The 16,459-nt window shown below is 33.9% G+C and overlaps 1 pseudogene; it reads right to left on the bottom strand.

The window, feature by feature from the left end:
• Positions 1-3,106: 3,106 nt before the first annotated feature.
• LOC134254285 (uncharacterized) lies at positions 3,107-4,451 on the bottom strand (annotated as a pseudogene).
• Positions 4,452-16,459: the final 12,008 nt, after the last annotated feature.

Raw genomic sequence — 16,459 nt, 5'->3', positions numbered from 1 at the left:
CCAGTTTTTGACCAATTTAACATGAAATTTATATCTTTTTCTAATGAATATCTAATGCTTTTTTCTAACATGAACTTCTCTTGTATAATATTTTCTATTCTGCTTTTCATTTTAAATTTATATATTTTATATGCCAAATATGATATTATAGTATTATAAAAACGAATTCTTGAATTTGTTTCCAAGTAAAATCCTACAACAATATGTTTCCATTGCACATCATAGTTCATAACAATATTCAACTTTTGCCATACACCTTTTACATTATTACAATCAAAAATTAGATGTTTTATATTTTCATTTTCATTTCCACAAAATTCACATTTTGCATTTTCTCTTAATTTACATTTTTGTAAAAAAGAATTACAACATAAAATATTATTCAACAATTTATAATTAAATTCACTTAGACGTTTATCATACATGAGTTTGATTTTATTTCTATAAATATTTCACCAGTATTCTTTACTCACACAGAAGTTTCGACCTAATATTGATTGATAACATGCATATTTAAACTTTTTAGACAACATATTCTCATAGAAAAACTTACATTTTTATCTGTAATACAATTAAAACCACTGTTAAAATTGAAAGAATTTACAGAAGTTGTCTTGGTAAAAATACAACACTTCATATCAAACATGTTACTCTGTTTCGTTACTACTTTTTTTAGAATCTTGTACTCACACAACCAGTTAGATTTATTTATCAAAGTATTTGAAATTTCTTGTAATGTTTTAAAGTTACAATTTTCATCAAAGAGATCTTTCGTATACAAAATATTACCAATTTTTAAAACATATTGTTTTACAGGTGAGAAATAAGTGAAAAGTTTTCGAGTTTTCTTTCAGACAATGTAAGTAAATAATTAATGTCTATATTCATTTCATTCAGGTATCCATTTATGACTTTATTCAGTATACAAGATTCATCATTAAGTCTTGTTACCCAAGATGCCTTTAAGGCCTTTAATTTTAGTTCAATATCAACTAATCCTATTCCCCCTTTTTCTTGTTTGCCTATAACAGTATCTCGCTTAATTCTATCTCGTTTGTTCCATATAAAATTGAATACACTACTTTTAAATTTTTTTATCAACTCGTAGTCTGGAATTGGTAATATGGAGCCAACATATATTAATTTTGATAAAGCTAAAGAATTAACTACACAAGACTTTCCAAAAATTGTTAATTTTCTTTTTTTCCATGATTCAAACAGTTTTTCCATATCTTCATAAATTTTAATCCAATTTAAGTTGTAGCATTGGTCTTTGTTATGACCAATAAAAATACCTAAGCAGCGAACAGCATCAATAGTTACATTTATACCACACACATTTGAGTGCCTATCCTTGAGACTACCTAAAAGTATACATTGTGTTTTATTCAGATTGATTTTTGATCCAGCATGGTTGCAAAAAGTTTGAACACTTTCAATTGCTGTTTCTAATGAGGATATATCTTTTAAAGCTAAAGTTATGTCATCCGCATGTTGTAGATTTTTTATTTCTGGAGAAGTTGCATTTAGTTTAATACCTTTGATATGTTCATTACTTTTTATTTTTATAGCTAATATTTCTGCGACAAATAAAAATAGCAAGGCTGAAATGGGACACCCTTGTCTTATGCCTCTAGACATAGAACACGTTTTGGAAATCCAACCATTATTTTTTACTTTAAAAATTGGGTTGGTGTATAAAATTTTTATCCATCTGATAAAGTTTTCCCCAAAGTTAAATTTTTCTAGTACTTTAAATAAAAAATTCCATTCTATCGAATCAAAAGCTTTTTCAAAATCTATAAATAACAAAAGTCCTTCACTATTATTTTCCATACAATGTTCATAAATATCTAAAACAGTTCTAGCATTAATTCCGACATAACGTCCTTTAATATATGCTGATTGTTCATTGCTTATTAATTGATCTATAACTTTTTGTAATCTTCTTGCAAATATGAAAGCTATTATCTTATAGTCAGTATTTGTTAGACTTAAAGGTCGATAGTTATTTAAATCATTCTTGTCTCCTTTTTTAAATAAAACTGTAATAAGAGATATGCGTTGTGAAAAAGTCAACTCTTTATTGTCAAAAACGGATAGCAATACTTCGTAAAATAAGGAGCTTATAGTGTTCCAAAAACATTTATAAAATTCACACGGTAAACCATCTAAGCCAGGAGATTTGTTGTTTTTCATATTGAAAACAGCTTCTTTACATTCATCTATTGTAGGCATTGCATCACATTTTTCCTTCTCTTTATTTTCTAATTCTGGACAATTAACATTTTGTAGATATTCTGATATTTCAGCATTATCAATTAATTTACTACTGTAAAGGTTTTCGTAAAAAGTGCAGAATTTGAAGAAAATGTCTTAGTTTCATTTCGTACTTCAAAAATTGTATTATTAGTTTGGTTTTTCTTTTCTAATCCAAGGAAAAAACTTGTGTTTCTTTCGCCCTCTTCTATCCATTGTGCTTTAGATCTTATTTGTGCGCCTTTTGCTAATTCGTTTTGCATTTCATCTAAATCTTTTTCCAATTTTCTTTTTTCGTTCATATTAATTTGAGCGCTAGGAAGATTTTCAAGTTCATCAATTTTCTTTTCAACTAACTGTATCTTCATTTTTATGTTGTGTTTTGATTGTTTAGCATAATGTATTGAGAAATCGCGAATCTTTACTTTGAATAATTCCCATTTTGAAATTGAATCCAGCGACTTATCTAATTCATTAAAAATCTTGATGACACCTTCTTTATATTCAGTCTTATCTAAATGAGATACGTTTAATTTCCAATATCCGGAGCCGCGTTCTTGTTTGCTAAAATCCACAGATGTTTTTAAGTATCTATGATCGCTCATTCTAGTGTTTTTATTGTGTGTGCCTGGTATGCGTCTAATAATTATATTTTTCATAAAGTTTAAAGTATCGCTACTTACAAATACATAATCTATTCTGCTTTTAGGACAGTTATCTGAATCGCACCAGGTAAAACCATCTCTCTGAGGATGTTTATATTGCCAAAGGTCTAAAAGATCTAATTGATTTAAAATTTCTAATAAGCGCTTTTGCGATTTATCACTTTTCTTTTCACAGCTACAATTAAAATCTCCACAGAGAAATATTTTACTTCCTTCAGAGGAATACAAAGAAGTAAATGTTTTAAGTCTGTTGAAAAAGGTTATTCGAGCATTTTCACTATTAGGTGCATATACATTAATAAATGTAATTAAGTTGTCATCTACCTTGACATTAACTAAAAGTTTTCTTGCATCTTCAGATTTGTGCATATTAAGAATATTTACATTAAGTTCTTTACGAAATAGTATGGAAACCCCTCTACTATATGAAGAATCAGAAAAAGCATGTATGGATATACCTTTCCAATTTGAGTTATATTTTTCTTTAAATTTATCTATATAATGAGTTTCTTGTATCAATACAATGTCGAATCTATTTTGTTCTAACCAAAGATAAAACTTATTCCTTTTTTCATACAAATTCAACCCTCTGACATTGACAGATATTATGTTTAAATTACACATGAGGTAGTTCTACATTTCTAAGTAAATAATGTTTAAATACACGTACCTATGTGATAGTACAAAAAGTTCAATTCATTTATATACAGCGTCTGGATTGAGGATTTTGGATGTTTATTTGTCCCCTTCAGAGCTATCAGAATCGGCATTGCATCCAGAAACGTCACTATCGGATGCAGTTCTAAGATCCTTCAGCATCTGAACGATATTTCGCTGTCTAGACTGTTCACGATGTGCTTGTTTTTGTTTACGACTAATGCTGTCGCTTAGTTTCCTTTTTCGAATTTTTTTTGAGATTTTCTTCATCATGACACCGAGGGTATTAGATCCCGGCCAGTGTTCCGGTTTGGAATTTAGTGTTCCCGTACGATCCAGTCCCGATCCCCACTCGTTGTTATAGGTGGCCTCTACAAAGGTTGTGGACTGCTTAGCGGTTCTCAGCTTTTCTAAGAAGACTGGGACTTGAACACACTTGTTTTCAAGGATATCCTCCATGACCTCTTTTTTTGTCGACTCCCATTGTTCATTTGTTTTAATTTTTTCCCAAGACGCAAGGCAGAGAGGGCATCATCTGCGTCTTTAATGGTGTTTGCTGCGTCCAAGTCGCCACAACGTAGTGCTTTTGTATATTGAAAAGCATGTTCAGCAGACTTATGTTTGACGCCACAAAAATCCAACTCGCACGGAAAAAAATTTGAAAGGACATCATCTGCTCCACAAAAAGGTGTAACGTGCTTTTGAGGTTCATAGTGGGGGCATGATTTGTCGCCAGGGGTATGTCCAGGCTGTTTGCCTGTACCTTGGATCGTGGAACGTTCGAACGCTTCTCGACAGAGACTCTACAGAGAGACCCCGGAGACGCATAGCACTGATCGCATGCGAACTTTCGAGATATAACATTGACATTGCGGCTCTCAGTGAAACCAGGTTGGTTGGAGAAGGTGAACTTTGTGAAAGAGGCGCTGGCTAAACCTTCTTTTGGAGTGGACGAGGAGCCGAGGAGAGACGAAGAGAAGCTGGCGTACGCTTTGCTATAAAGACGACGCTTGCTGGCAAGCTAGTCGGCGTACCCAAAGGAGTGAACAACCGCCTGATGACGTTGAGACTCCCCCTCACTCGAGGAAACTTCGCCACTATTATCAGTGCATACGCTCCTACCCTGACGAACCCAGAGGAGACTAAAAACGCGGCTCCAAAACGTCTCAACGTTGGCAAGCTCAAGCTGCCTTCAACCACTCAGTACTTTGCTGAAACCCTGGAAGAACGCCCGAACTCCACCGTGCTGGATGACCACGACATGGAAGCAGTATGGAGCACACTTTGGAATACAGTGTACAGCACAGCCTTCGAGTGTCTGGGGCCCTCCACCAGAAAACACAAAGACTGGTTTGATGAGAACTGTCCAGAGATTACGCAGCTTCTGGAGGACAAGCATCGCGCTTACAAGGCTCATTTAGATGATCCCACCTCCACAGCCAAGAAAAACGCTCTGAGGAACACTCGCAACACAGTACAGCAAAAGCTTCGGGATATGCAGGACTCCTGGCTGAATGCCAAAGCTGACGAGATCCAACGCTACGCCGACTCTCATGACATGAAGAACTTTTACCGTGGACTGAAGGAAGTCTATGGGCCAACTCCATCAGGCTCATCCCCTCTCCTCAGTGCGGACGGGTTAACACTCATCACATAGAAGGAAAAGATACTCAACAGGTGGGCGGAGCATTTCAATGACGTTCTGAACCGCCCTTCTACTTTCAACGATGGAGCCATCAACCGACTGCCCCAGGTTCTCATCAACCAGTCAATGGACGCCGTTCCCACGCTGGAAAAGACCCAGAAAGCAATTACTAGTAGTCTGCTGTCAAATGGCAAAAGCACCTGGCGGAGACTCCATCCCATCTGAGATTTACAAAGAAGGGGGCATGGCTCTAGTCGAAAAACTCCACCATCTTTTTGAGCTCATTTGGGAGAAGGAGGAGGTGCCTCAAGACCTCAAGGATGCCTCAATCATCCACCTGTACAAGCGAAAGGGAAATAGACAGGCTTGTGACAACCACCGTGGAATTTCCCTTCTCTCCATCGCAGGCAAGACGCTAACACGAGTTCTACCTAACCATCTCATTAAACACCTTGAGGATGGCCTCCTGCCCGAGAGTCAGTGCGGCTTCCGGATAAATCGCGGCACAATCGACATGGTCTTCGCTGCACGTCAGCTGCCAAGATTGATTGATTGATTGATTGTATACTGTTTAACGTCCCTCTCCAGAATATTTCACTGATATGGAGATATCACCATTGCCGGTGAAGGGCTGCAAATTTAGGCCTATGCTCGGCACTTACGGCCTTTGAGCAGGGAGGGATCTTTATCGTGCCACACCTGCTGTGACACGGGGCCTCGGTTTATACGGTCTCATCCGAAGGACCGCCCCATTTAGTCGCCTTGGTCGACAAGCAAGGGGGTACTGAGGACCTATTCTAACCTGGATCCCCATGGGGCCGTCAGCTGCAAGAGAAGTGTCAGGAACAGAACTCCACTTACGTCGATCTGACCAAGGCTTTTGACACTGTCATATCTGTTATGTCTGCTGTACCCCCTAAAAATGACAAGTAGTCAAAAGTTGAAACACAATGACGTATATAAAATTGACACTTACTTTTGAGTATGTACATGCTTTAATCATAGTTTCAACTTGCCATACAAGAGGTTTTTTTTTAAACGCAGACACTTGTAATTAGAAGATTTACTCATGGGAATTGATCCACTTTTAGAAAAAAAATAATCTTGGTCATAACTTTTGAGCAATTTGTGCTGGGACTTTCATTCTGCAAATATTTATTCCTGGTGAAAATACTTTCCTCCTGATACATGTACCGACAATTTTTACCTTTTGACCCTGACCTTAGAGTTTGTCCCACTTCGTTCAAAACTTTAATTTGGCCATAATCTAGGAGCAGTTAGCATTAGGGCTTTCATATTTCACAAGTGTACAGTTCCGCACACTTTGTAAACCCGCATGGTTTTTCGTACAAACTAATGTCACCTTCCCCTTGCCATAAAACTTACATGTACCATAATCGAACTTCATTTCGAGATATATCTCAAAGTTTTGTTAAAACGAAAGTCGTATGAGATAAATAGAACATCTATAATTGTGTGATTTCATATTGGCTTTATCCAACTCGTTGAAATGGTGTATATTCGCTCGGCAAGCACCATTTCAACTCGTTGGATAAAGCCAATATCAAATCACACAATATAGATATCCTCTATTTATCTCAGACGTGTTTGTGATACAGGCCGTTGGATAAACTTATGCTTTATCAACGGGTAGATGCTTTATCAATTGCACTTCCGGTTTTGACACGATCCCTCGCTTCAAGATTTTATTTTATTGAAACTTTTATTTGTAAAAAGTGTTGCCCTTATAAAATGAATGATAAAGGGTAGTAATATCGTTAAAAAACAAGAAAAAGACGGGTATATGTCAAAGAAGTGTCTTATTTTATCAAGGAACCCGTTGGCTATTTGAAGACAGATGTTAACCCCCCCCCCCCTTAAATCGTTTTCGGAGAAAGTAAAGCCTACCAGTTAAGTTGTTGTTATAAGATTACTTTGATATCTTTAACAATGCTTTCTTATATTATACTACGTATACTACCTATGCTTAGTAATGTAGGTGTAATTACCATGGATCAGCAAACAATCTAGACAAAGTCTAGGCCCCTAGCCTTGCCTAACATGATTTGTACTGCCATCGTAAAAAGAGTTGATTTTCACGATCCCCATAGTCGTGACAACTTTCAGTCAGAAGTTTGTTTGATGTAAAGCTCCAGCTATTGTAACATGATGTTTTCAAAGACACAGATAGCAAATATTCTAAATTTTGAACTCGATCTACTTCTCTCGACGCATGTAAACATCAACGATGCTACGTCATCAAGTTATACGTCATCAATTTGATTTTGGCAGTCATTCAAGTAGTTTCGCAGGGGAAGTCTCAAAGTTTTGTTAAAACGAAAGTCGTATGAGATAAATAGAACATCTATAATTGTGTGATTTGATATTGGCTTTATCCAACTCGTTGAAATGGTGTATATTCGCTCGGCAAGCCTCGCGAATATATACACCATTTCAACTCGTTGGATAAAGCCAATATCAAATCACACAATATAGATATCTCTCTCTCTCTCTCTCTCTCTCTCTCTCTCTCTCTCTCTCTCTCTCTCTCTCTCTATATATATATATATATATATATATATATATATATATATATTAGGGATGTCAAATCGGTCAATTCTTAATACTCGGTTACTCGGACGTTTTTCCGATCGAGTACCCGGGTACTCGGTTAAAGTCTAAATAAATATAAACAAGTTAATTGATGACTGTAAAAGATCGTAAACTCTTGTAGAAATAAAACCACTTGGGAGGTTTACCTATAAATGTGTTGTAAAAATTAAGACCACTTTGTGTCCGACGAAATTTAATCTAACATTTTTTTAAGTTCAATTTATTTATCAGATAAATACGAGAAATAAAATCATAATGGTTCACAGTGGTTTTGTTTTAAAAAAAAATAACCTGTTTCCTAAATGTAACTCTTTGATGCGTTTGACGTCCAAGCGATAAGTCGTCAGAGCTACATGTACATGTACAGTGTCAACTTGATCAAGTTCTCCTGTAACAGAGCGGATTTACGATCTTCGTACACTTTTCGATCCTAGATTTCATAAAATTACGAGACGGCTTGTATTTTGGTGCAACGATGGACATAAGATTTTTAAAGCCGTTGCATTCAAGCATTTGCTTTAATTGGCACGTAACCAAAAGCATCCATATCAACAATCGCACGTGCAATATTGTCTCTCTTTCCGCGAGAATTTACGGTTTCTGGAGACAAAATTATCTACTTTATTTGAACATAATAGACCTAAAACGATGTTCAATGAAAACAAATAATTAGAGCAAACTAAATATAAGGGTAGAGAGACGGCCGAAGGTGAGAAAAGCCAGGTAGGTAGCAGGTGCTTGGTCATGATAATTACTGTATAAACACTGCCACAGGCGATAACGGTCATTAAGAGTCGTAGGAAACCCTAATTACTGTATGGGTTCATTCTACCTATTCCCACTTTTTGAAAATCATGTAGAAAAAGGTAGGATTTTATGTGGGAATAGGTGGAATTTTGTGTAAACAAATAATTACTTTTTCTAATTTTAGGTATTAAGTTGGTTTTTTTTTTTGCAAGATCTTTTTATTAATTCAAAAATTCCTAAATAAATCATATTTTCTCATAGATGAATTCATTATTTTCTGTCTTAAAATGTACAAAATTCATGTAAATCTAAACATCCATTGTTATTTGCAAGTGGGAATAGGTGGAATTGAGATTTTTAAAAAGTGGGAATAGCTAGAAGACACCACTGTATACATGTACAAGTGCAATGAAATTTTTACGTTTTAAAACCGATGTTTTAATGCATTAATAAATGAGCTTAGAAATGTTTGAAAATATACATCCGAGTAACCGAGTACCAATTTAAGTATTCGATACTCGGACGTTCATGAGTACCCGGTTAACCGGGTACTCGTTGACATCCCTAATATATATATATATATATATATATATATATATATATATATATATATATATATATATATATATATATATATATATATATATATATTTTTGAAGCACTAAAATGACCAACACACGAACAATAAAAATTGTCAAATTTTCGACCCCTGTCCCTTCCTCAGGACAAAGAAAAAAGTTAAAATCATAAAAACAAAGGAAAAAAGAGAAACAAAAAATTGCACTATTAAACTACTAAACACTAGATATTTACATAATTACTGTTGAATTGGAAATTTTTAAGAACACTAATAAAGAAAGAAATCCGGACCGCTGTGAAATGGTCCGGTCTATCGGGTATACTCGGGTGAAGTGCGATTTACATAATTGAACGAATTAATTATGCTAATTAATTACGATAATCAGTAAATCGTACATTGTTTCATTCCCTCAAAATGGCGTAACTTTACTTAATAAAGAATAATCAAAGAAAAATAATATAGCAGGGATATTTAAACATATGAATTATGATCCATTATAAATTTTGAAATATTTAAGGATTTATTACCGGGGAAAAAAAAAAAAATTTAACAAAAGCGTAAACAATAAATAGTTTTGTGATAATTGAACGAATTAATTATGCTAATCAATTACGATAATCATCCCCCACACACTTTTAAGGGAGTGCCTAAGGGTCTAGCCACCAGAATTCGACGCATCTGTTCCTCCCCTGCCTTATATCAGGAGCAAAGTGGTCTTCTTAAGTCCCACTTATGCAAAAGAGGCTACAATGCCCGCACTTACAAACAGCTATTGATGAGATGGCGGGACATGACAGGCAAAACCTATTACGCTACAAGGAGAAAGACAATAGCGGCAGGGTCCCTCTGGTAACCACATACCATCCCGTCCTTAAGAACCTTAGCGGTATCCTTCAAAAGAACCTTCCAATTCTCCATTAAAAACAAACGAATGGCAGAGGTCTTTAAGGAACCCCCACTGGCTGCATACAGACGCCCAAGGAACCTAAAGGACATGGTAGTAAGAACCAGACTGGACAACCCATTACCTAACGGGGGCTTTAAAACTTGCTCTGACAGAAGATGTCTTCTTTGTAAGCACAGCACTGACACAGACAGTTTTAACAGCCCTGTTACAGGCCGCAGCTACAAAATACTAGGGAATTTGTCCTGTCAGACTGACAACTGCATTTATCTCATCAGTTGCAAAGTTTGCTCCAAACAGTATATTGGTAAAACAGGAGATCTCCGCAGGAGAGTTAATAACCACCGCTCGACCATTAGGACCAAAAAACTCAATGAACCCGTTGGGGAACATTTCAACCTTGAGGGTCACAAATGGGAGGACATGACAGTAGTGGTGATTGACCATAACCCAAGATGGACAGATGCTCAGAGAAAAAGCAAAGAAAAGTTCTGGATGCACAGATTGAAGTCATTCCGCCCTAATGGCATTAACAAACTGAATGACTTCACCAGAATGAACGTAAACTAGACCCAATTCCTGATGATACTAAACAAGATTATTCTCTCAATTTAGTGTTAACTCTACAGTTAATTTGCGTCACCAACTCTCGGACAACCCACAAAACTATTTATTGTTTACGCTTTTGTTAATTTTTTTCCCGGTAATAAATCCTTAAATATTTCAAAATTTATAATGGATCATAATTCATATGTTTAAATATCCCTGCTATATTTTTTTTCTTTGATTATTCTTTATTAAGTAAAGTTCGCCATTTTGAGAGAATGAAACAATGTACGATTTACTGATTATCGTAATTGATTAGCATAATTAATTCGTTCAATTATCACAAAACTATTTATTGTTTACGCTTTTGTTAAAAATTTTTTTTTTCTTTTTTTTTTCCGCGGTAATAAATCCATAAATATTTCAAAATTTATAATGGATCATAATTCATATGTTTAAATATCCCTGCTATATTATTTTTCTTTGATTATTCTTTATTAAGTAAAGTTACGCCATTTTGAGGGAATGAAACAATGTACGATTTACTGATTATCGTAATTAATTAGCATAATTAATTCGTTCAATTATGTAAATCGCACTTCACCCGAGTATACCCGATAGACCGGACGCATTTCATAGCGGTCCGGATTTCTTTCTTTTTTAGTGTTCTTAAAAATTTCCAATTCAACATGTAATTATGTAAATATCTAGTGTTTAGTAGTTTAGTAGTAGTGCTAGTTCTTTTTGTTTCTCTTTTTCCTTTGTTTTTATGACTTTTTAACTTTTTTCTTTGTCCTGAGGAAGGGACAGGGCGTCCCGAAAATTTGACAATTTTTATTGTTCGTGTCGTTGGTCATTTTAGTGCTTCATATAAATTTCCATCCGTGGCCTTGTATCTACTTAGTAGATCCGACATTTAGGATATACAGTGTTGTTGGTTTTTTAGTGCTTTTTTATATATATATATATATATATATATATATATATATATATATATATATATATATATATATATATATATATATATATATATATATATATATATATATATATATATATATATATACATAGTAAAAAATAACAGAACGCCGATTAAAACTCTACCGGTTTCAATTGTATCATCAGGAGTTTGACATATTGCTATAGATACAAACATTTCAAAGTTTATTGTGACGTCATGTAACGTCAAAAGTGTTGCGCTTTAGTACAGTTCATTGTGACGTCATTATGTTACGTTATTACGTTAACAGTTAGACAAATAATGCGGGAAAATTGTAAATTGTCTATTATGACAGGGCGTTTAGCTTTGGTTTAAACAATGAAATAAAATGTTTTTCCTTGGTTTCACGTTCCTTTTCGGAAGTCTTGTTATAGAACTTGTATATAGGAAACACTGTAAAATTAGGAAAAATGTTTTCAGCACATGTTCTAATATGTCCGCTCACGGCAGTGCACTGGTATTCAGTTTGACGAATTTGTTGACGATGGACGGTCATGCGGTGTCTTAGGGTGTCCCCCGGGTTTTGGCCAATATAATGCTCGCCGCATCCTGAACATGTCATGACATATATCAAATCTGAACTTTCGCAGGTAAAAGACGAATGAATAACGAATTTTCTTCCGTTTTTAAAAATAAATTGTTCGGTTTCCTGTAAAAAGGGACAGGTTCCACATCTTGGATGATGACATTTTTTAACACGGCTGTTTCCTCTGTATTGTTAAATTTGGCTGCGTGTTAAAATCTTCTTTAAGGATGGGCTCTGTCTTTTACTTTTGATCAACTGAAATTCACTGAATACGTCTTTCATCCTTGGATCATTCTCTAAAATTGGCATGTTGGTTTTGATGACTTGGAAAAATTCTTGATTTTTGGATTGTGTGTAGATACGTAGGGAATGAGATTTTTTACGGGTTTTTCTTGCTGTTTTTGTATCTGAAGTAGGCTGTTTCTGTCATGTAGTTTGGCGTTGTCTATTCCTTTTTCAATTAGTAAGGTTGGATAATGCCTTTGTTTTAATAATTCCCGTAACTCATCAAGTCTGACATTTAAAATATCCTTGTCCGATATTATGGTACGAGTCGCCTAGCTAAATTATATGGAATGTTGTTCTTGATGTGTTTTGGATGAAGTCCAGGAATCGTAGAGAAGGTATTGTTTTGTGTCCGTGGCCTTGTAATATACGTCAGTTACGATTTTCCCTTCTTTTTTCATCACCATAACATCTAAAAATGGTAACTTGTTTTCGTCACTCTCCATTGTAAATTTTAAGTTGGGGTTCATGCTGTTTAAAATATCATAGAAACTTTGTAATTCATCGGTAGATTTGGTCCAGATTATGAAGCAATCATCCAAATATCGTTTCCAGGAGTTTCGAATAAAATGTTTCCACTCAACACCAAAATTTTCTTCCACGGTTTTGTTTCGAATAAAATGTTTCCACTAAATATATATATATATATATATATGTATTAAATATCTTCTCAAAGGTTCATTTTTAATCATTATCTTAAGTTTTAATTATAAATGGTATGGTGTTATATCTGTATGGTTCTACCAAAGGTATTTAAAGATTATCAAATTAATCAAGTTTTCTTTGATACTATTTAGTTTAAGTTTTCAATCTCACTTCTTAAACATGAGTATTTTTCTTAGTACTTTGCGCATTTTCCATACTTGTCTTGGTTTTATCGAAATGTATCCCCCAAAACAATGTCACATAAAGAAATCATGCATGCCCAAAGGTAGGATAATAAAACTTTTTTTTCTCTTTTTAAATATTAAATTGGTACAATTGAAAAGAAAATTCTTTTACATTTACGGTCTGAAACTTTAAAAAAAATTGTGCTGGGATGTTTTCATGATGCTAGATTTCAGAAAGTAACCTTCAAAATGTCAGCTGTTTAACATTGAAAGCAGTCTAGCAGACAAGAAATACTGTTTTCATCTTGTACTGTAGAGTCATGTTAATGTACAGAAAAAATAAAAGTTACATGAGCTGCACTTTTTTGTGTCTAGGCAAGGCAAGGTAATGCTTAAAAACGGATACAAAGACCACTGCATTTGACAAGAAACCATAAATACCATTTGGGAACTGTCATGAGCTATCATCCAAGAACATATCAAAATCTCCCATCCCATTATTATGTGTGAATTAGGTGTTAAGCTAGTAGAAAAAAATAAAATAAAGCTAAAAATCATTTCTAAAATACACAAGTTGTATGGAAACAGGTCAGGTGTTCTGAAATAAGATTATTTAAATTTTGAAATTTTTATGCTTTTCGACATATTGATTATTTGTAGTTTCGAAAAATACTAAACTTTGATGTAGACATATCTAATAAAGCGGCAATCAGGCGTTGAAAGTTAGTCATCATAGAAATATTAAGGGAAAGCTTATTTCATTATGAAATCGGATTAATTTCCGTATATTTCGACAATTTGGATTTTTATTTTGAGCAGAATTTGACAAATATAAAGATTGATTTTTTTCTCAGAGAAGTTGAGAAAGTGAAAAGATTTAAAAGACGAAATTATCAACGATAACAAGATGTATATCAAAGTCAAGATAAAAAATAGTTATGATAGTTGAAAGGTCTTGTCACAATAAATTCACATGAAAGCCCTAGCAGAAAATGTTAAAATATTATGGCTAAATTTAAATTTTTAGATTTTTTTGTAAAATGGGTCAATCTTCAAGGTCAAGAGATTAAATTTGGTGTTTTGATAAAATAGGTCTTGTCACAAGGAATAGTCCTGTGAAATATGAAAGCCATAACTCCATACAGTCAAAAGTTATGGGAAAGGTTAAAAGTTTTAAAAACAAACAGACAAACAAATAAACAGTTAAACAGACAGATAGAAAGATAATCGGAAGGAAAGGGCAAATATCATATACTTCCGAATCTTCGATTACGGGGGCATAATAATGACAAATTTTGATCAGAATGCTTACTAAAGACTTTGGCTCAGGTAAGCAAACGAAAAGAGAGCAGATGCCAATTTTGATATATGTCAAATGAAAACATTCATAATCATTCGTACGTACGTTAGCCTTACATTACTTGTTCTAAGCTTAAACTATCTAGAAACTTTCCCTTATCAGGAAAGTTTAAAAATTTGAAAAAAATATTCACTTCATACAACTTTTTAAAAATTTACATATTACACATCGCCTACATGCATGTACCAGATGCACATATCTTATATCTAAATACGTACTGCACAGAGAAAGTCATTTTGTAATCTGAATCAATAAAATGAAACTCTTATTTGATAAGTTTGAAACTTACTGTTCTTTATAGAGGTATCTGCAAGATTAAGAAAAATGACTTCTAAAAGATATCAATGATCTTTTTTTTTCTATAAAATTTTAAATATACATTGTAATTCTTTGAATCTTGATTGCTTGTATATTGTTTAACGTCCCACTCGAGAATATTTCACTCATATGGAGACACCAACACCTGCCGGTAAAGAGAAGCTACGATTTTGTCCTTTACTCGGTACACAGGGCCGTTGAGCAGTGAGGGATCTCTTTCTTGCCAGCACCTACTGTGACATGAATCCTCGGTTTATACGGCTTCATCCGAAGGACCGGTCTCTACGTCCCACAGTGGTATTGGAACCTGCGACGTAAGAATCAACACCTTACTTCGCGACTCGAGAGCAGGCGCTCTAACCACTGCGCCAAGCAGGCGATTTTTTTTCCATTTGAAGCTGATGGTTTAGCTCTTAATGAAATCTATGTTTGAAAGTGTAAAATTTAGAGCAGAGAATCCTTAATAGTTGAATATTTTAATTTACCAGCGTTAAACTTCGATATGTGATTTTATATAAAAAAAAAACTTCGATACAATTAAAACTGCCAAACTCTGACTTTTATAGGTAAGGGTATAAATTTGAAGCATGTACAATATAAAGTAGCATTAATACACCATAAAATCTAAATGTGTAGCTAAAGTTGCACGACGCAACTTTCATCTTAAGATTAATCTTAACATGACATGATGGTATGAAATTAAATCTTGATTATAATTTTGTCAAATCCAACTTCTCCAGCATACATTTCATTTAAAATAAATATAAAAAAAGACATTTTAAAAATGATATGCAAATGATAATTATTCATGTTTATTTGCCTTCAGCAAATTGAAGCATTAGATACATGTATCATCATACTTCTGAAGACTTCATAAGTCTTACAACGGCTAGATGAACACAAATGACGAAAAATTATGCTTAAAAGTTATAACTTTATGTCGTTCCCGATCGTGTCCTTACAATCAACAAACATCATATTCACTTTTCACATATGTCAGCACCAATCTAATTAAAACAAAGTTTACGAGAATGACCATGAATATAATATTCCTCGTTTAAGCATCCGTGTTTAATTCCAAAAAAATGAAGGATTTAATTTATTCTTCATCCACCATATAAAGTAATGCTCTTGTTCAATTTCCATTCACCAATTATTTTTCATCAAGAGAGGTAGAAACTGAAACAAACATAAAAATATTACATACAGGACATTTAACCACTTTTATGTTTTATCTCTTACAAGTCACTGCCTAAATCATTATGCCAGATTAAGAACTGTTAAATAAGATAGTAATTGACCGAGATTTCAACTTTAAAATGAAAATAATGGAAATATACAAGGTTTGTTAATAAAGTAGGTAGATATATGCTTTTATTTTTTTTCTTAATCATGATCAAATGCCAGATGTATGTTTTTCTTTTTATATAAATCATGGATAAACGTAGACAGTTGAGTTTATAAATGACGGCCAAACATTTATATTTGCTGACAGGGTCATCGTATCGACCAAAAACCTTGCGA

This window comes from Saccostrea cucullata, unplaced genomic scaffold (genome assembly GCF_032062105.1).
Source record: "Saccostrea cucullata isolate Sc308-1 unplaced genomic scaffold, CSIRO_AGI_Scuc_v1 ctg5737, whole genome shotgun sequence".
In the NCBI taxonomy this organism is placed as follows: domain Eukaryota; kingdom Metazoa; phylum Mollusca; class Bivalvia; order Ostreida; family Ostreidae; genus Saccostrea; species Saccostrea cuccullata.
This window is presented reverse-complemented; position numbering and strand designations above follow the sequence as displayed.